Source organism: Squalius cephalus (genome assembly GCF_949319135.1).
Source record: "Squalius cephalus genome assembly, chromosome: 3".
NCBI lineage: Eukaryota > Metazoa > Chordata > Actinopteri > Cypriniformes > Leuciscidae > Squalius > Squalius cephalus.
The window spans coordinates 45,711,154-45,728,942 of NC_137124.1; the positions used below are offsets into that span (position 1 = coordinate 45,711,154).

At 42.0% G+C, this 17,789-nt stretch overlaps 1 protein-coding gene across 26 annotated transcripts in view; it reads left to right on the forward strand.

The window, feature by feature from the left end:
* Positions 1-17,789, forward strand: part of LOC307155595 (receptor-type tyrosine-protein phosphatase delta) — an 846,598-nt gene that overhangs the window by 282,049 nt on the left and 546,760 nt on the right. For all 26 annotated transcript variants that reach the window (XM_079866351.1, XM_079866375.1, XM_079866370.1 and 23 more), the window contains exon 5: positions 15,070-15,153. The gene's annotated coding sequence lies outside the window, so the exon portion shown is untranslated. The remainder of the gene's footprint in view (positions 1-15,069; positions 15,154-17,789) is intronic.

Sequence of the window (17,789 nt, forward strand, 5' to 3'; positions counted from 1 at the left end):
CATTGAAACAATCAAGAATTTTGGTTTTGTCAGTAATTGTTTTAGAGTCTATCACAACACTTGAAGGAAGCTCCTGACCTTTACTGTTTTCTGATAATGATTTGATAGTTTTCCAAAATTTTGATGGGTTATTCAGGTTATGAGTGGTTTGAGAAAGAAAATGATCAGCTTTGGCTTTTCTAATTTTGAGAGTACATGCATTGCGCAGCTGCCTGAAAACCAGCCAGTCAGAGTTCTCATTAGATTTTCTGGCTTTTGCCCATGCCACATTGCGGTCATGGAGGATATTTGCTAAATCCAGAGAAAACCAAGCATTGTTTCGGCCTTTAACTCTGTATTTCTTTAGTGGAGCGTACTTATTTATTATATTTACAAAGCCTTCATGAAAGAGGTTCCAGGCACTATCAACATCTGCACTGTTATAAATTTTTTCCCAGTCAAAATTAGATAAATCATGGAGAAAGTCTTGTTCTGAGAAGTGCTTCATATTTCGCTTGACTATAATACATGGTTTGGTTTTAGATATTTTAGTATTTCTAACTGTAGCTATGACACAGTGGTCACTGATGTCGTTTGCAAATATGGAAGCAGTGGAGTACTTATGAGGAACGTTAGTTAAAATTACATCTAATAGAGATGATTTTTCTGGGTTTTTAAAGTTTGGCCGTGTGGGACTGTCAACAATCTGGAAGAGATTTAGTGAATCACAATTAGCTCTAAAGTCATCAGATATTGGTTGTAACCAATTCCAATTTAGGTCTCCGAAGGCTACTAATTCCTTAGAGTTAAAATCCGAAAGGAGTTGCATTAAGGAGGGCAGAGCACCGTTAACAGCTGAAGGAGTCCTGTAACAACCAATGACCGTTATACAAAGTGATTTAGAGATTTCAAGCTCCAATGCTAAAAATTCAAACTGTTTAACTAGTGATATTGACCGCAATACATTAACATGATACTGGTTTTTGATGTAGATTGCTACACCCCCACCTCTATTAGGGCGGTCAGTCCTAAAAACATTATAACCGCTTATATTGATTACTTTATCTGGAACCGATTTACTTAACCAGGTTTCAGACAAGACAATTACATCGGAATCTGTAGAGTGAGCCCAGATACGCAACATGTCCAATTTAGGAACAAGACTGCGTACATTCAAGTGAAAGAAACCAAGACCTGACCTTTCTTTAAAATCTGCCGGGGTGTTAAAGCCTATAGGGGTGTCTGGGCCTGGGTTTGGCTGCACATTTCCTGACATCAACAGTAATAAAGCAATTAGACATTTTATCTTAACTGATTTCTTGTACGATTCATTGCTTCTACTTTTAAAATGGGAGTCATCATGGAGCACACAAGAAACAGTGGTAAAGTTGTCACATAACGTCATGATACTAGACAAACAGACCAAGTCAACGGTGTCAGAAGGGAAGAATAGGCAACATGTGACATTAAGTGAACAATCAAATGCACACGTGCCCTTTTGTAATTTACATGACATTGGGAACACTGGACTGGAATATCCATTCCAGTAATAGGTATCCCCAGAGATAAATAAGGACAATGAAAAAATAAAACAAAGAGAGGCAAGGAGCAACCACTTCTTTCTCTCCATATCCGTAGCACCACTCAGACGTGTAAAGACAAAATATTACTTAAGAAACAAAACAAAAATAATAAAACAGTCCAGGTCAGCAATGGAGAAGTCCACTATGAGTTATCTGTTTTCTCTGCAGCGACCAATGATGTTACATGTTGTCACTTGTAAACAGGAAGCCCAGTGAGTGAAGCAATGCTGTGGGTAAAAGAGTTTAAATCAAAACCAGACGTCTCTAAAACATCAAGCTATATCTTAAAAACCAGCAGTAAAAACAAAGAAGCACTTTCCTTCATTGTAGGGAGATCAAGCCCATCAAACTCAGTGACACTTCTGCACTCGAGCTCCAGTAGATAAGTAGGCTCCCGGCACCAACCAGTCAGCATGAAACAGATCCTCCAAAAACAGTGCAGTTCCAGGTAGATTTCCGTGCCAGCTTGGTGGTTCAGACTGGGATTTTATGGATACCGTGTATTTGCAGACGGCACTACTAGGATTAGCACAATGCCAGTACACTGAGGATGTCAGACCCGACTTAAACTATACGGATTTGTGTCATAAAACAACCATCGAGTATGACAAATACCGACTCTACATTATAGTTATATTGTACAAAAGCTCATAAAATGATCAATTTGCTATTTTCCCCATAAACAAACAAATATCAATCACAGACAGAGAGACAAGCTGCCATCTTGGATTTGACAGGAAGTGAGTTTTTTCTCAAACACTGTAGTGGTAGCTGAAGCCTGAAAAAGTTTTGTTGGTGTGTTCGATATGTTGAGAAGATTCTGTTTTCCGCACTGCGAATCCACTTTGCATGCACTTCAAAAGGATGAGGACTCACACTGGAATTGATACAGAAAAAACAACTCCATCATCCGTATAACTGTGTATCAAGCACAGAGAATGCCTCTGGAGCTGAAATTCAGATATGCTAATAGTGTCACAGTGTCTGGTTTGTGTTCCCTGGGTAACCACTAGATGTCCTCCTTCCCCACGGTGTCTGTCACTTTCTGAACTACATTCTTCATTGCACTCAGCTGTCCCTTGTCATGAATCATTGCACTCAGCCAATTCCCCATTAGCATTGTCATTTCCCTGTGTATATAACCCTGTCTGTTTTAGTATGTGTCACGGAGTCCTTGTAATTATCACGCCACTTCCGAGTTCTGTTCTTGCCTGTTTTTCTTGTGTCTATTTATGTTGGATTGCTATCTTTGACCCCTGCATGGACTGTTTCTGAGTAACGGATTACCCTCATTAAAAATACATACTGCAATTGGATCTTCTCTCTGTTTCCTATGTGTGGATCGTGACAAATAGGCAGTAAATGGTAGGCAGACACATTGCGATGACATCACGTGAAGCACCTGTGCGTATAAATAGTGCACCTGTAAACACATCATCAGTTTCAATTTGTCTAAAGGATCACATGTAGGTATGCACAAAGCATGGCAACGCAGCATCTCATTTCCTTCTTAGGGAACTGAGGTTGCATATGTAACCTTATGACTTTCCCTTTCGAGAGAACTCTATTTCACATCAGATGCTGACACTATGGAGATGTTAATACCCTCTACGCCATGCTGACCATTGCCTGCCTGTGTGCTAAAAAAGTTGTTACACAAGTACGATCCTGTCGGGCCTAGGCATTGAAGGGCTCAATGGGCCCCAACCTAGAACACCCTATGCATCTGCAACCAAGCAGGCACCTCCTGTGACATATTTCATAATATAAAATGTGTAAAAGCAGTGTAGTATGATCAGTGGGTCACCATTGATGTGAAAACTGAATTGGGTGGCACTACAGTTTGTAACATTTAAGTTAATGACTATTTTTGTATTTTTGACTACGAGTTGATTCTGTAGTCGTTTTTTTGGGTTATATTGCACTTTGCAGACGGTCCCTTTGAACTTGTCTCTCAGCCGCCTGCTCATAGAGATCCATTTAGCCTATTCACCTTATTCCGGAAGTAGCACTGGGTGGCGCCATCCGCGTAATCTCACTTCCTGGTTTAGCTACTTAGCGCTTTGTTTGCCCTGGTCCAATCTGTTATCTGTCTTGATATAAGTAGATAGACTATAATATTATAGCCAAATGCGTTGGCCTATGGTTATTAACAACTGCTGCAACGTACTAAAGTACATTTCACTTGAAGCTTTTGAAACAATGCCACAATCAAATTATTTAATAGCTGTGTCTTTCTAATAGCTATTACTTAGTTATGAAGATGTGCACAAACACTACTACATGTACAGTTTGAAACATTATTACACCACAGTTTGTTTGCTTAATCACCAGATACATTTGCATTTGCCAACAGATGAGAAAAAAATAGCCACGAACTGGTGTAGAAAGAAAGTAGAGCCTCAACTAGATGAACAAGAGGGTAACGTTAGCTTAGCTAACTGCAATTTCTTATGGTTTGATCTCTAACACAAGTAATGGCTGTAAAATAAATCCAGCGACTGAATTCTAGAGGACCATAGCTTTCAAACAAGGTATAGCATGTGTATGTGTCCTGTAGTGAGACCATTACAACATTAGATGTTTGTGGCTAATGTAGGCTAAACACTACACATCGGCCGGGCTGCGATCAGACAGGCAGACGGGTCATATAAACACCTAAAAGTCGTTTAAAAATTACCCCGAGAAACAGTGCATTGCTGTGCTGTTGGTACACACGTACATAGCACATTTGGCACAAATTAGCTTATCTTATGTGACATTTTATCAGTGAGACTTCTCTGCAGTTCTCCTCAAAATTGAATGAGGGTCTGCTAAACCGGAAGTTGGTTTACAACGGAAGTACTGGACAGAAGTAAAAGTGGGCGGGGCGGAATAAGGTGAATATCAGGGTTCACCAATCTCGGTCCTGGAGGGCCGCTGTCCTGCAGAGTTTAGCTCCAACCAGCTCCAACACACCTGTTTGAAAGTTTCTAGTATGCCTAGTGAGACCTTGATTAGCTGGTTCAGGTGTGTTTAATTGGGGTTGGAGCTAAACTCTGCAGGACAGCGGCCCTCCAGGACCGAGATTGGTGAACCCTGGCCTATATTATAAAAGCTTGTTTTGATGAGAATTGGGTTGTAGCTCGTTGTCTAGGACGGTTACTGTGATTGTAAATAGGTGTTGTTTGTGTTTTAACAACGTTTAGCTCAAGAATATCGATCCGGGAAGTTTGAATAGCCTATCCGAATTTATTGCCAATTTCACTGAACTCCTTGAGTTAAGCACTGACTGCATTTCTTTATATTTGAGTCCAAGTTCAAACACTATGAAACGCTCCATTAACGTACGGAGCTCTGAAACACTGCCAGCGGGACATTAAACAGGAATTGTGTCTGTCCGAGCTCAAAACAGGTTTTGCGTGGGAACGCAAATATCTTTGCGAGGGAACGCAAAAGTTTTGCGTGGGAACGCAAATATCTTTGCGAGGGAACGCAAAAGTTTTGCGTGGGAACACAAATATCTTTGCGAGGGAACGCAAAAGTTTTGCATGGGAACGCAAAGTTTCTCGAGGGAACGCAAAAGATGTGAAAAAAAAAATTTCTCCCATCCTACATTTTTTTTCCACCACCACGTCCCTTTAGGGGCTCCGTAATATACAGATAAATTCACGAGTTCACATCTACATATAATTAATACAATAAGTTTATGCGTATTTGGCGTGCTATCCGGGGGGAGGGCTCCGGGCTCGGAGTTAGGCCCGAACCCAGAGTACTCCCCCCAGTTGGTAAGTGTAGATGGAACTGGAAGTGAGGAGATGGGGTGGAGGAGGGATGCTGACAAACTTTCAATGAACAGAGATAGGTCTGCTGTGAATTTATACTCTGTCATTGAGTTGATTACTGATTAATCTCCAGCTGTGCATAATTTGGTTAATTATCTGAACCTGCTCCTCCCGAACTTTGTTAATAAAACATAATTTCACGAGTTCACATCTACATATAATTAATACAATAAGTTTATGCGTATTTGGCGTGCTGTCCGGGGGGGGGGGGGCTCCGAGCTCGGAGCTAGGCCCGAACCCAGAGTACTCCCCCCATAAAAGCCAGGTGAGCGCAGGACAGCAATCGTAAAATGATGTAGAATTAATCCCCCCAAAAAGTGCAGGGCATGAGAAGGTATTTACTAAAAACGAGCTTGACTGTTTGACCGGGAGGGCTCTCGCGACATCCGACGGGAACTTGGATGCTCACGGCATCGGACGGATAAGCCCATTCGGCAGTTGAACCGTCAACTCGATGACGCAAGATTTTTACGAGCGTGATTTGAGACAGAGTTTAGCCATTCAACTGGGAGGGCCCTCGCAGCGTCCGACGGGAACTTGGATGCTCACGGCATCGGATGGGTAGGCCTCGTCAGCGGAAGGGAGGGCGCCCACTGGACTCTGTTGGGGGGCTCGACCGGCGCTTCGAAGGGGGCTGGGACACGGGAACAGAACCCTCGCGGCCCGACGAATGGGGAGCCCACACAGCGACACGAGTGCGGACGTCCCACGACGACTAAGACGGGCAGACTCTTACTGCGATTCGAACGGGAGGGCTTGATCAGCGCTTCGGAAGGGGGACAGAGCCGGCCCTTGAACGAGGAGCCGTTACGTGTGCGAACGGGGGAGCCTGCCATTGTTTGTAAAAAAGACGCTGTATTGTAGATGTTTGTTGAATCGAGCTTGAACGCAGCGAACCAAATGATACTGGAAGTGGGTTGGATCTTGGTACTGGTACTGAGTGACAATGGATGGAGCGCAGCAGGTGATGGAAATGAATGATTTAATTATGGCTTGGTGAGCGTTTTGATGTGGAAGCGCCTGGATCTGATGTAAGTTTTGAACGCTTCTGATGTGGGCCGAGTAGGGATTTGAACATTGAACGTTTATACTGCAGTAAATCAACGAGAGTGGTACAGTTGGATGGGGGTTGGCGGATTGAAAATATAAACGAAGTGACCTTTTTGCTCGATCAGTTTACTACTTGTTTAATGAAGAAAATATGGTTTCGATATCTACGATCTGTAAATCTGAGATTGGAGGATGGGTATTTGAGTCGACGTTAGATGTGATAGTCAATTCGGAGCGGTGGAGAAAAACGAAGACAGCTAGGACAGACGTGCTTCCAGTGTGCAGACGGAGTTGGTGGAATGGTATGCGAGACAGAGTGTCGGAATACATTTGGTGAGCATGTCAATTGCAATAGATTGACTGGTATCCAGACGAGCGGGATAAGTTCTTGAATCCTTTAATGAGCAGGAATGTTTGAGATTTATTTATGGCGGGGGGCAGGCTTACCGTAGACTAATTTATTTAAAACTGAATGCTGGTTAGATAGCTCTATTAAGCTTTTTATGCTTCTGGCACCAACGTCCTGAATTTCTGCAAAGAGTAATGGGAGAGTCAGCGATTTGATTTTGTGCTCCTGGAACGTGTTTGGCAGTTACTACAAACTGATCAAGCGGAGTTCCAGATGAGGCATCTGAGGAGTGGCAATTAACGCGGGTGAGTAAGAACGACCTTTGTTGATGCAGTGCATAGTTTAGTTTGTCGCGATGGACCAGGATTCTGTTAGTTGACCACTTTCCCCCCTGGGAAAGCCGTGACGACGATTGGAAGGAGCTGTCAACGGCTTAATCGAGGGAGAGAGAGATGTAATTGTAGAAAAAGGTAGAAAAAGCCATTCCACTGATTAGAGTAAGTTATCCATAAACTTAGGGCGAGGAGGTGCGTGATGAAAGGGCGGCCTTGCGGAATTATGTGTATAGCATGGTTTAGGTGGCCGAGCAGCGAGAAGAATTCGCGTTTGGAATTATTTGGGCAGTCTATGAGGTTGGACGGAAGGACTGCCTCCGCTGTGAGACCGATGCTTGCAGAGAAGAGAAAACAGATGCATGCAGTGTCCGCTGGGAGACCAATGCTCGCTGGACAGGGAAGAGAGAAAAATGGATGCATGCAGTGTCCGCTGGGAGACCAGTTCTCCTGCTGGAGCAGACACATCCCTGCTAGCAGTAGAGGAAATGAACTGGAGAGAAACAGAGCTTGCGGGAGCATAGGAGACATCACTACTGCGGCAGGGGAGAAAGTAGTTAGAGTAACAGAAATCCTGAGGGAGCAAAGGAACCTCATTGCTGTGGCAATAGAGAATTAGCCGGAGAAACAGTTCCTGCAGGAGCAGAGGAGACATTGCTGCTGTGGCAGGGGAGAAAATAGCCAGTAACAGAAAACCTATGAGAGCAAAGGAAAACCTTACTGCTGTGGCAGTAGAGAATTAGCCAGAGAAACAGAGCTCTTGCGAGAGCAGGAGACAGCCTTGTTACAGCAGCATAGAAAATTAGTTAGGGAAAAGTGAGTTCCTGCGGGAGCAGAGGAGACATCAGTGCGGTGGCAGTGGAGAAAATAGCCGGAGTAACAGAAACCCTGCGGGAGCAGAGGAGACATCACTGCTGTGGCAGTGGATAATTAACCGGAGTACCAGAAAACCTGCGGGAGCAGAGGAGACATCACTGCTGTGGCAGTGGAGAATTAGCCGGAGTAACAGAAAACCTGCGGTAGCAGAGGAGACATCACTGCTGTGGCAGTGGAGAAAATAGCCGGAGTAACAGAAAACCTGTGGGGGCAAAGGAAACATCACTGCTGTGGCAGTGGAGAATTAGCCGAAGTAACAGAAAACCTGTGGGGGCAGAGGAGACATCACTGCTGTGGCAGTGGAGAATTAGCCGAAGTAACAGAAAACCTGTGGGGGCAGAGGAAACATCACTGCTGTGGCAGTTGAGAATTAGCCGGAGTAACAGGAAACCTGCAGGAGCAGAGGAGAATTAGCCGGAGAAACAGTTCCTGCAGGAGCAGAGGAGACATCACTGCTGTGGCAGGGGAGAAAAATAGCGAGAGAAACGGAAATCCTGTGGGAGAAGGAGAGACACTGCAGTGGCAGTAAACAAGATTAGCTAAGGGAACAGAGCTCCTGCGGGAGCAGAGGAGACATCACTGTTGCGGCAATGGAGAAAAAGCCGGAGTAAGATAAAACCTGTGGTAGCAGAAGAAAACATCACTGCTGCGGCAATGGAGCAAATAGCCAGAGTTACAGAGAACCTGTGGGAGCAGAGGAAACATCACTGCTGTGGCAGAGGAAAAAATAGCCAGAGTAACATGAAACCAGGAAATGAGCTCCTGCAGTGTGTGGATGAGCAAAGGGAGGAGGAGAGTAGGGCTTGGAGAGCCGATGGTCATCTTTTTGTGCGTTAATCTAAGACGCGATGAAGAGGAGGTTAGAGATTAAATCCTTGCAGGATTATGCATTTCTGTTGATTAAAGTTGATCTAAGTAACTTTTTTATCTTAACCGAACAGCTTCGGAGGCAATTTGAATGGTTATATGACTGTTTTCGGGTTGAATGGTGGTCTTCTCGCACCCCTCGAGCGCCTGTGAGACAAAAAAAAACACCCTTGCAACTTTGGGCCGCCGGGCCGCCGGCCGCAGCATCAGGAAGTATCGCGTGATATCAGGTCTCGCGATGTAACAAACTGCTTTACGGCACTGCACACATATACTATCTAAACATTTATATGCTAGCCTTCTGTGTATTGTACATACCTCAGTGGACATGGCTCTGTGCGTTCGCCGGGTTCTTTGAAAACAAATGCACGTGACCAGCGGGAGAAGATGGGACGAGCCAACGAGTTAACGACAGTGTTGTCAAATATCTATTCCGAAGCTGTAGGGGCAGCTCTATAGAGAAACTTGCGAGCAAAAAGCGAGAAAACAGCGAAGAAGTCGGCAAAGCTGCATAATGCAGCTTTAAGTGGCCGAGCACAGAGAGGTGAACGAGATCCGAAAGTCCTATTTATTTATTTATTCTTTGCCGTGAGGACTGGAGATCAACTGTGTTCAAATTAATGGCCAGGATTCGATGAGGCTGAACCCATGGTTTAACCTGCGTTCGGAATCCAGAGCTTAGCCAAACTGTGCAGGGCTGAAAGATCAATTATTGAACGTTTGATGATTAACAACGTCAAAGTACACTCTGATTTAGATAACGATTGTTCGTTTATCTGTTGCTGGTTTCTAAGGAGACAGCTTACGTAAAAGACAACACTTTGCATGAATTTAGTTTAGGCACTTTGTGTTTGTTTAATTTTGTTTCATTTAAGGATCACTAAACTATTGGTGTAAAGCACATTGCTTGTAACCATGTATAAAAACATTTATGCTATAACTAAGTTTCTACGCGATTTATGCAGATAAATTGCAGGACATAGTTAACGATATAAGTTAGGTTAAAGATTCTTAGCGCATGCGTTCAGCACGTAATGCACGAGGCCGCGAGCTACTGTAGGCCTACTTGTGAGTTTTAGCCACAAGAAAGCAGCGCGTTAATGACAGAAAATAATTTGGACCGACACCATTTAAAACGTGTTCCCCTCGTTATAACTGAACAACTGAATGCAAAGCGAAATTTAACCATGGAGCGGAGCGGTCGCGGAGTTCAGCCAACGGGGTTGAGAGCGTAGGCAGGCCGACCCCTACTGAATCTGCAGCGCTGCTCTTTGAGGGCCTGCGGCTTCGGCCTAGAGCTGCTGGAGAAGCCCGTTCTTTCGCATGAAGAGGGCGGCATTGCCCGAAACGCAAGCGTGGTGCTTGCAGGCCCTATGACCATTCTCCATGGCAGGAAAAAACGTTACTTGAATGATCTGGTTTAGAAAAAAGAAAAAAAAAAAAAATGCGGAAGAAGATCGCTGGTATTTCGCCCTTGGTGGCAAGGACCCGTTTATTTGGCTTGACGCCCGCAATATAACACCCGAGGACTCTGGCAAATATTCCAAAAGGACGGAAAATTCATTCATCGGATGGGAGAGCTTGATTTCGGACATGTTGGGAAGATAGGGCGCAGCCAAATGCTGACAAACTTTCAATGAACAGAGATAGGTCTGCTGTGAATTTATACTCTGTCATTGAGTTGATTACTGATTAATCTCCAGCTGTGCATAATTTGGTTAATTATCTGAACCTGCTCCTCCCGAACTTTGTTAATAAAACATCATTTAGCACAGTGAGAGTACATTTATTTGAATGCATTAATGAGAGAGCGATTGCATGTGTGAATTAGTCATGCCATCTCTCTATTAATTGTGAAGCTGTGGGTTGGTTACTTCAAAATTAGAAAAGTCTATGCTATAACTGTTGGGTTTCTGTTCTACTTTAGTGATAAATCACAGGTGATAGTTTAGTGATAGTTCACAATGTGTTTCTGCGTTCCTGAATGTTTCTCTGTGCGGGTGATCTTTACGTGGTGTGCAAGCTACTGTTTGTTTGAATGTTTGTGTGCCACAAGGCATCAGCGCAGTAGTTCAATATAATGATACACATCTGATGGTCTAAAATTGCTTGAATGTTCGAACTGCCAAGCCTTAAAACAGACAACGTTTAGTGAAGACGCAAGAGAAAGTGATCTGGCTGCAGGGCTCGCGCGTTGTCAGATACATGACGCGGCTCGGCTCTCTATGTCACAGAAAAAAGCTTGCGAGCACTGAAATGAGATGTTTTACATATTTTTGTTCTTGAATGCTGTAAAATTGCTTGAATCTTCATTTCTGCTAAATGATTAAATGTAAATGTTAAATGTAAGCGAAAGTGATCTCGCTTCGGGGCTCGCGCGATGTGTGTTGACTCGTGTTTGAGTTTGCCTTGACGTTACTTCCATGACGCTGACTGGACAGGGTGGAGTCACATGACTACACACGTAGTAGTATGTTTTTAAGGGAAAGAATTAACAGGATTTAAAAAACGAAATAACTGACATGGGAAAATTACATCGGTTAGAGGTTCTGAATTTCGGTTTCGATTCCAGCCCTACTATGGTATATGTGTAATAAAATTATCTACAGCACAGTAACAAGTTTATAGATACAATAAAAACATACTTAAAACAATTTTGGCCGTGTTGAGAACTGACATTGATCCAGCCACAAAACCCATCAACTAGGTAGCACAAAAACGACCCCAAAAAAGTACCAAAAAATTACCCAATAGGCTCAGGCCAACATTTTTAGAGTGTAGTCAACAGATGTGATTTATATTAGGTCATTTAAAATGTGAAGATGCCTCACCCTGTGAGAGATAACTCGCCAGCGTCTCTTCAACAGGGGGCATCCTCACATATCCCCGCTCGCGTAATCCCTCCACATTCACATAGTTCGAAGGCTAGAATGTATAAACTCGAGCTGAACATGGTTTCTTCCATGACTTCTCCAGTTGGGCATGGAGCTCTAGAAGAAACGGAAGACTCATGGGGAGAGACAGTTATTTTCTGACAGGAACCGTTTGTCGAATCTGTCCCAAGCGACTTCATGTTTCTAGCGCCTCCATTTGCCCCAGATTTGTTGGATTTTAATCCTCTATTGGATTGAGATCTGGTGATGGTGGAGGACATTTGAGTATAGTGAACTCATTGCCTTGTTCAATAAACCAGCTTGAGATGATTTGAGCATGTTTATCCTGCTGGAGTTAGACATCAGAAGATGGGTAAACTGTGGTCATAAAAGGATGGACATGCCATTGATACAAGGCTAAATGAATCCATGCTGTTGTTTATGCCAAATTCTGACCCTCCCATCTGAATGTCGCAGCAGATCATAGAGATAAATCAAAGGATAATTTAAGAAATTAATTGATGAAAAATGCAACTACAATTGCCTGTGACAGACTGTTACAGTGTATTTTGTAACTGGTAGTGAGCTGTTCTCTGCTGCTAATTCTGTAGCAGGAAGATTCACATTTGTGTGGAGGTTTCCAGGTTTTACTCTGGATAAATTAATAAAGTAGTAGTGACACGTAACCTGGCAAGTATCCTTATTCACCAACTTGCAACACAGACCGCCTTGCTAAAACATACATGTGGGAGATGCGGAATAGATGAAAATAACAAAAAATAAATAAAAGAGGACTTGAATAAGCCCATTAATGGCATGTTTGAGTCATGCTCTTAACAAACTATGTTTTATTTCCTCTTTCCATATTGTGAATAATAAATGTGTATCATTTGAATTTGCTTGTTACACAATGGAGCCTAACTTATTGTAATAATTATTTGACAGCCTACTTTTACATTTTTACAATTATTCCTGGGCATCCTCACATACTAAACTGCATTTTTTTTTATTGTTTGCGTGCTGGAGGTACGCTATTACGTTGTGTGCAGAGTGATGTTAACATTTAAGCTAGCTGGTGAGAGAAAATAGCAGAGATGGGACCAAGTCACACATGTGCAAGTCTCAAGTAAGTCTCAAGTCTTAACCTTCAAGTCTCAAGTAAGTCCCAAGTATTTTTTTCTTGGGCAAGTCAAGTCAAGTCAAGTCACAGGTTATGTCAAGTCAAGTCAAGTCAAGTCCTGTAGTAGGTCAAGTCAAGTCCAAGTCAAGTCACCTTATTATTGTAATTTTACCTGCAGAATCTGATCTTAATAAAGTGAAAAGACCAGATATGGGTAACTGTCAATAAATTACAATAATTTGGAGTTGCATTGTAAATACTCATGTTCAGTAAAATACATCATGGAATCAAACAAAATTGTAACTTCATAAAATTATTTATTTTTCACTTCTGCCAACAGTGTTTAAAATGTAACAAAGTTTAATGTTGTACGTAAACTGTGTTTACAATAAGTGTATTGTGATTGTCAAAACATTTTAGTAACTAAACTGAATTGTATTCGGTTTAGTGACAACATGTTACAATGTTTACATGGTACAATTTCTGGTAAGCTACGCTTTTTTATTATTTCAATTCAATTATTGTGATCTGATTTAATATTGACTCATTTGGATAAATATTAGGTAGGCTACACAAGATAGGCATTCATTTTTCTCAAGAAAAAAACAACTTACCTAATGCTGTAAACATACAGAGAGATAGGCTATAATGCGTTTTTTATTATAATAACAACTTTATTTAATGATAAGTAAAAATATAATAAATATGTAATAGTACACATATTTAGCAAAATACTTTTTTCTAGCCAACTAACGTGCTATAGCCATATTATGGTCATCAAATGGCTTTCCTGAGGTAAATGTTATGTGACATAATTGTTCTCCAGCTGTTTTATTGACCCATTTGTTTGATTGATTGGTCGATATTATGTATGAGGAATATACATTTCGGTAAGTTGTAGGCCTACTGTATCTTTCAACATTGTTCATTCGTGTTTGTTTACTAGCTAGAGATGATCGGTTCACCTGCCGCTAGGGATCTGTCGCGTCACATTTACAAGCGCCAAAACGGTATTTATTGTTTGAATTTCGTAATAAAAGTGACAGAATCTGAGAGCTGAGATTTTTTTTATATCATATGTAACCTGCTCTTGCGTCGCGATTTTTCTGTGCGTGAGAAAATGAATGTGTGGCGACGTGAGAGCATGTGAAAAGTGTCGTGTGTCTCACGGTGAATGCGTGAGTTGGCAGCTCTGTCTGGCTATCCGCGATGTTAATGTTGCATGTCTTGCAAAGCGCTGTTCATCTTTTGCCATCTTGTGAATAATTCTTGAAGCCGAAAGCGATGACCCTCGGAGTCAGTACCCCTCCGGCTGACATGTTGATGTGATATCTGATCTAAGTGGGCGTGGTGTTTAAGGTACGAGAGGGCGCGACTGATGATAGTGTCGTTATCCAGTCATGACAACGCTATTCTCAGCCTGCGCTCCAGCTGGGTAATCAACTTTATTTTTTTAAATAATTTATATATTTTATATTCAAACTGAAAACATGATGTGATTAACACTCAAGTCATTCAAGTCATCGTGTCTCAAGTCAAGTCAAGTCCCGAGTCTTTAACTTCCAAGTCCGAGTCAAGTCTCAAGTATTTAATTTTTTGTCAAGTCAAGTCACAAGTCATAAAAATAGCGACTCGAGTCGACTCGAGTCCAAGTCACCAAGTCACAAGTCCCCATGTCTGGAAAATAGCACTATCAAAGAGTCTAAAGAGGAAAGTTGACAGCGGAAATAGGGCATACAAAGAAGAATGGAAAGACAACTATGCGTTCATCCTACCTAGTTTTGTGAATGCAAAGCCGGTGTGTCTTATCTGCAACGAAGCAATCCACAGACTCTTTTGAATGTCTTTCAGAACTTTTCAAATTAAAAGCTCTCAATTCATCTCAAAATAAACCATTGCTGCAAAAACGTTCTCATACAAAATCACTAAAGACGATGTGATTGTGAGTAACTGTTGCTGTCATGACAGATCTATTTCAGAACCAGCCGTTATCAAAATAATCTGGCTGCGGGCGCCGTTTATTAAAGATATTATTGCTTGTTGCCGACACCTGTTGTATACTGTATGTGTTTCAATGTGCATTTGAATTGAATGGATGATGATGGAAAGAATGGAGAAATCGACAGATAAATAACTGTAGAGATGAAACAAAGAGCTTCTAGATCTGATAGATGGATGTGTGTCTATTCTCAACCTCTCTGTCTATTTGTCTGCAGGTGTGGTCTGGCTCGGAGCGTGTCGAGCGTCTTTGGTTCAGGGATCCAGATGGAGCCTGCATGAAACTGCGGGTGGCAGCAAGTGTAAGTCCAACAACTAACCTAACCTTAACACAAACCAGAGGCGGACAGAGTACACAGCTTTATTACTTGAGTAAAAGTACAGATACCCCTTGCTAAATTTTACTCAAGTACAAGTAAAAGTACTACAGTCAGATGTCTACTCAAGTAAAAGTACTAAAGTACTTGTTTTTAAAAGTACTTGAGTACCAAGAGTACAAGAGTACATTTTCTAAATATTGCATTACTACTGCCATAGTGCTTACATTTATGTACAGAAACGTCCTACATGGAGTTATGAAAAATGTTAATGTTAATACTAGGGGTGAAACGGTACACAGAAGTCACGGTTCGGTTCATACCTCAGTTCAGACATCACGGTTCGGTACGAGTTCGGTACAATGGAGGGAAAAGCAAAACAAAAATGCAGAAGGCAATTTTTTTTTTATTGTGCATGTCTCAGGCTGTACCACCTAGTGTCATACAGTCTCTCCCCTGAGCTAGCTGCAACAGCCTGCCCTGAAGTGTGTAAAGTAAGATGTAAACAAAATAAGACAATCAGCTATAAAACTAAAAATAAAGCATCTCTTATTTATGTGTGGACGCACGAGCGCGAGGGTGCGCGCGGCAAAAATGTCGTCATTGTGGTGTGGGCGGTCATGCGCGTTGGGTGTGCAAGGCCACATTTTGCTTGGCGGTGTGCAGTGCACGGCTTTTAGCGCACGGCTCCGCATATGATCCGAAGACGCACGACTTCGAGCCGAATCTGGCCGAGCATGTACATCTCACAGCACCGGCACCCAGTTCTTGCGTCTAAATTAGTTGCTTACATTAACAAAATGAGCCTACAATAGCAGACATCAGCCCTTTAAATAAAAATAAATGGCCATGTTTTATAAAAAGGTTCACAAAACTAAATAAAAATGTTTAGAAATTATGTAAGATAACGTTAATTTAGTTGTAGGTTACGTTCTCATATCCATTTTTTTTTTTCTAATGTCACAAGGAATAATCTGGTTTACTGCTTTACACGATTATTTTGCTGTGTGGTTTTGGTGTACTAAAGTGTTGTTTTACTAAAATAAACATTCACGAGTGTAGCCTACCTTACTTCAAACCACTGATTCCTGATGGTTTAGAGGACAATTACACCCTGTCGCACCCTGTCGTTTCAAAGAATATACACCGGCGAGCGCTAAGTATAAATGCCTCGTCCATTTGGGGAGGCGCGCGCACGGTCAGCGGAGGCTCGCGCTGCGGAGGCAGGCAAAAGTATAAACCATAGACAGTATAAGAAGGTATAACCAAACCTAGCTTAAGGCGGGGCTACAGATTAGGTGTCCCTAAAGAACCCGCGTATCTAACAGTAGTTCCGCATTACATTAATTAATTTGCACGCGAGTTTTATTTATTTTTATACCGTATTCTCCGTGTAAATTCATGTAGCCTACCGAACCGTGACGCCCGTACCGATTCGGTTCAATACGAATACATGTACCGTTCCACCCCTAGTTAATACCTTGGAGAATGTAAAGAAATTGAAAGTAAAATCAAGTCATTTTCATCTTTTTACCATGCTGCTTTATTTAACATTTTCACTTGCCCACAAGGCAATAGCACAATGGCAACGCTCTGACAAACCTCTGCTAGAGTTTTAATGGATTTTTTGCACCCACATTTGAACCCGACTGTGTTAAACACACCGCATACTCAAGAACATCAACGCAAATGCTCAGCTTACATTAATGTGTAATATCAGAAAAGAAAATTCAGCTAACAATTGTGTGTACATGTGAGTTTCTCTTTTTTTCATCAATCAAATCACAGGGTTCCAGACTGCGACCAAATATGCGACCATTTTATTGAGAATGTGCGAGTTCAAATTGTATGTGGTGCCATTTGTGCGAGTACATGGTCATGTACTACTCAGTTAAATTCACGCATGAATTTTCCTGCATTGAACTTGTTTTAGCGCTCGCCAAAGTGAATTTTTGTCGCGCCAAAGTCTTATTTGATCGGTGAGTAAAGTAGATGAACTGCCGCTTGTGACAGGGCGCATGTTTAACTGAATGAACGAGCAGAGAGAGAGAGAGAGCCGGTCGCGCGCGCTGACACACTCGGTCTCTCTCGCGCACTGTCGCTCGCTTTTTCTTTTTTCCTTTTTTTTTATTTATTATTTTTTTAGAAGAAGTAACGGGTACTCACGGTTATGGATAGAAATGTAGCGGAGTAAAGAGTACAATATTTGCCTCTCAAATGTACTTGAGTAAAGTCATGAGTACTCCCCAAAAATGATACTCAAGTAAAGTACAGATCCCTCAAAATTGTACTTAAGTACTGTACTCAAGTAAATGTACTCCGTTACTGTCCGGCTCTGACACAAACACACTCATTCACGTCTAACACACAAATGAGAAAAAAAAATCTGCTAAAACTTGTAATAAAGCATAATTTCACTTAGGTTTATAATCAAGATTAATGCTTCTTGGGAGTGAGAACAGCATTTTGTGTATTCGAGCGTTGTTTCGGTAAATGTGGGAATGACACTGGATTAAACTTAAAGATATAGAGTCATTTCAGAGGGTTGAGAGTCAGTTTGATGCTCCCCGATGCTGTTTCATGTTCAAACCTGCTGTTACAGGCATCATTTCATAAATGAT